The sequence below is a fragment of the Myotis daubentonii genome, chromosome 4, assembly GCF_963259705.1.
Source record: "Myotis daubentonii chromosome 4, mMyoDau2.1, whole genome shotgun sequence".
NCBI classification, from domain to species: Eukaryota; Metazoa; Chordata; class Mammalia; order Chiroptera; family Vespertilionidae; genus Myotis; species Myotis daubentonii.
Window position 1 is genome coordinate 94,884,478 of NC_081843.1, and position 4,566 is coordinate 94,889,043.

The 4,566-nt window shown below is 40.8% G+C and overlaps 1 pseudogene; it reads right to left on the reverse strand.

Moving 5' to 3' along the window:
• Nucleotides 1–700: 700 nt before the first annotated feature.
• Nucleotides 701–4,100, reverse strand: LOC132233865 (heterogeneous nuclear ribonucleoprotein A1-like; annotated as a pseudogene).
• Between the last annotated feature and the right edge of the window lie 466 nt (nt 4,101–4,566).

A 4,566-nucleotide genomic window follows, 5' to 3' on the forward strand; every position in this document is an offset into this window, starting at 1 on the left:
AGGCTTAGGATTTAGAATTAGGTTTTAGAGGTAGCGTCTGCCTGCAATAAAGATTCTGTACTTTTCACCTGTCACCTTTCATCCGTGGCTTTGTTCTTCAAAACACTGAGACAAGAACCTGAGAATTCAGAATGCTCCAGTTGAATTTTTGTGTGGTTCATTTGGAAATAAATATTTTTTTGTGTTTTGTTTTTCAAGAGGATAGTAAATTGTTTATTGATTACACATGATAATAGATGTTACACAAGCTTCATATCCATCTATAATTTTATCTGGTACCATAATTCAATTTAGATATATTGCATAGGATGTGCCAATAATCATTAATAACTAAATAAACTCCATGACTCTGCTTGGGTGACCCTTTTCATGGTGAACTCCAGATCACTACACAGTAACTGTCAATTCAACTACACCAAAGTTTCCAAAGACAATGGCTTCTGTGACCAAGCAGGTTATAAATAAATTTCAAATGGAACCTGGCATCACCCTGAAGGAATTCTAGCTTCACACTGTTGGGGTAATTTACCAAGATGGCTTCAGAGCAAGCTAACTTTACATGGCACATTTTAAAAAATGACACATTTGTTCAGCTCCATGATCAGACTATTACATTTAGCAATAGATTACATCTAGACTAAAACCCTTGTTGGAATGCTCTACACTTTCCACAGAACAGAAGGTAAAATAACCTGTTATACAATTAGTCACAAATACAGTCCTCAAGTTTTTTTTTGCCCATTCATATGAGTATTGTCCAACATATGTCTTCTTTGTAGCAGCTAGGGCCTACCACCACTGTGCTTGGCTGAGTTCACGAATCTGTTGTAACCTATAGCTTCCCTGTCACTTCTCTGGCCCTCCTCTCCTGCTAAGCTTTGTTTCCTGGCAGTAATTAAAACCTTCTGCCACTGCCATAGCTACTGCTGCTGCTGGAACCGCCATAGCCACCTTGGTCTCGTGGTTTGGCAAAGTATTGACCTCCACCACCATAAGGGCCAGAGCTTCTGCCTCAATAGTTTCCTCCTTTCATAAGCCCAGCATTTGAAGATTATTGTAATTGCCAAAATCATTGTAGCTTCCACCACCTCCAAAATGGCTTCCGTCATTACCAAATCCATTATATTCATCCCCACTGCCACTATATCCACCACCACGATGGCTGCCACCTCGACCACTGAAGTTTCTTCCACGACCAAGTTTTCATTTCCACCAAAACCAACTCCACGACCATCTCCAAAGTTTCCAGAACCACTTTGACCTCTTTGGCTAGACCAGTGGCCAGCAAACTGCAGCTAGTGAGCCACATGCGGCTCTTTGGCCCCTTGAGTGTGGCTCTTCCACAAAATACCGACTTCTGTGCATAGGCCCCAAAGTTTCAATCGCACTGTATGTGCGCGCCCACACGTGGTATTTTGTGGAAGAGCCACACTCAAGAGGCCAAAGAGCCGCATGTGGCTCATGAGCCGCAGTTTGCCAACCACTGGGCTAGACGAAGCTCTAGCCATCTCTTGCTTAGATAGGGCTTTCCTTACTTCACAGTTGTGGCCATTCACAGTATGGTATTTCTGAATGACAATCTTGCCTGCAGAGTCATGGTCATCAAAGGTTACAAAAGCAAAGCCTCTCTTTTTACCACTGCCTCGGTCAGTCATGATTTCAATCATGTCTATTTTCCCATACTGTTCAAAATAATCTCTTAGGTGATGATGTTCTTCAGTATATTCTTTAATACCACCGACAAAAATCTTTTTCACAGTTCAGTGGGCACCAGGTCTTTGAGAATCTTCTCTTGAGACAGCCCTCTTTGGTTCCACAACTCTTCTGTCCACCTGTGTGCTCTTGCATTCATGGCTGCATCCACCTCCTCCACTGTGTCATAGGTGGCAAACCAAAGCCTCTGTAGCGCTTGGTGTTTGGGTCTCTCATCACCACACAGTCTGTGAGCATTCCCCATTGTTCAAAATGGCTCCTCAGACTCTCATCGGTTGCCAAAGCTCAAACTTTCAATAAAGAGCTTCCGCAGCTGCTCCGGCTCTTTGGGAGACTCAGACTTAGATGTGATGACTGCAACAGGGGAAATTCCAATGATGCTTACTCCAAGGCATTCACCAGCAGGAAGGAGTTATCTAAGGAACGCACCTCTTTGTGTTGTTTTGTCTTTCTGTTTGTTTGTTGTTTAGTTTTTGAGTAGATGCATAGAAGAAGGACTGCTGGGTCATGTGGTAGCTCTATTTTTAGTGTTTTGAGAAATTGCCATATTCTCTTCCATAGTGGCTATACACATTTACATTGCTACCAACACTTGCTATTATTTGTCTTGTTTATAATAGCCATTCTAACAGGTGTGAGGTGATATATCATTGTGATTTCAATTTTCATTTCCCTAATAGCTAGTGAGTTTGAACATCTTTCCATATATTTGTTGGCCACTTGTATGTCTTGTTGAGAGAAGTGTCTGTTCAGGTCCTCTGCCCATTTTTTTTTTTAAATGGATTATTTGTTGTTGAATTGTATGAGTTATTTATATATTTTGGATATTAATCCCTTGCCAAGCTGTTATTTGCAAATATAATCTCCCATTCATTGGTTGCCTTTTTGTTTTGTTGGTGGTTTATTTTGTTGTGCAGAAGCTTTTTAGTTTGATATAATCCCATTAATTTAGTTTTGCCTTTATTCCCCTTGCCTTTGGGGTCAAATTCATAAAATCCTCTATAAGACCTATGCCTATGAGTTTAGCATCTATTCTTTCTTCTATGTAAAGTATTGTATCAGAACTTATATTTAGGTCTTTGACTCATTTTGAATTAATTTTTTTATATGGGGAAAAACAGAAATAAATGGAGTAACTGACAAGACCACAATTATAGTAGCAGACCTAAATACTCCATTGGCAGCTCTAGATAGATCATCCGAACAGAAAATCAATAAAGAAATATTGGTCTTACATGACACATTAGACAAAATGGACATAATTGACATTTACAGAGCCTTTTATCCCAGAGCGTCAGATTATACATTCTTCTCCAGTGCACATGAAACTTTCTCAAGGATAAACCATATATTGGGTCACAAAACTAGCCTCAACAAATTTAAGAATGTTGAAAGCATACCAAGCGTATTCTCTGATCACAATACTTTGAAATTAGAAATCAACTGCCAAAAGGAAGTAAAGGAACCTGCAAATATTTGGAGATTAAACAACATGCTACTAAGAAATGACTGGGTCAAAGTAGAAATAAAAAGTGAGATCTTGCCGAAACCGGTTTGGCTCAGTGGATAGAGTGTCGGCCCGTGGACTGAAGGGTCCTAGGTTCGGTTCCGATCAAGGGCATGTACCTGGGTTGCGGGCACATCCCCAGTGGGGAGTGTGCAGGAGGCAGCTGATCGATGTTTCTCTCTCATCGATGTTTCTAACTCTCTATCTCTCTCCCTTCCTCTCTGTAAAAAATCAATAAAATATATTTTTTTTTAAAAAAGTGAGATCTTTCTCTTTTAATAAAGGCACCGGTTGTATCAGACCTCATTTAATCTTCATTATTTCCTTAAAAGTCTGATCTCCAGTAAGGTCACATGGATAGGGACATTAGGGCTTTAGCATTATAAATTTTAGGGGGAAATGTAATCCCTGAGCCCTCAAAATCCATGTCCTTCTTGCATGAAACATACATGTATTCCATCCCAAAAGCTCCATAAACAGCATCAACTTTAACAAGTTTTATCTAAATCAGGTGTGAATGAGATTCAACGTATTATTGATCCGAAGACCATTTTTCTCTCCAGGTGTGAAAATGTGAAACCAAACAAGTTATGTACTTCAAAATATATGGTGAACAGATATAAGATACACCTTCCAATCCCTAAAGGAAGAAGGGGTGGATCCCAAGCCAATCTCAGTTGTAGCAAGGTAAATTCCATTAGATCTTAAGATTTGAGAATATTCCTCTTCAGGTTGAAACTCTCTCCTCCAGGCTGACTGCAATGGCAGAGTCATCCCCATGGCTCTGTGGGTTGCCCTGCCCCCTGCACTTCTTGCCTCCTCTGAGGTACAGGACAGAATCTTCCTGCTCCCATGAAACCACCGGGGACCTTTCCTCCATTTTCCAATATGATGTTCCTCACTTCTAGGACCTCACCCTAATTGTCTTTAGTGTCCATATTTCCAACATGCACCTCAAAACTCTCCTAGCCTCTACCAATTACCTAATTCCAAAGCTACTTCCACATGTTTAGGTATTTGTTATAGCAGCACCCACTTTTCAGCTCCAAAGTGAGTATCACTCAGGATTTTCTACAGAGAGAGAACCAGCAATATATTTAATGTATTTAAGGTATTGATTCCATTGATCCTGCAGGTTGTGAAGCGCTAAGATCTCAGCTGGCTAGCTGGAGACCCAAGGAGCCAAAGGTGTAAGTTCAAATCTGAAAGCCAGCAGGCCCGAGCTCCAAGAGGAGCTGATGTTTTGTCGGACTCAAAATGCAGAAAAAGACCAATGTCCCATCTCAGGCACTCAGGCAGCAGGAGGGACCTCATGCATGTGGAGGGTCAGCCTTTTTGTTCTCTTC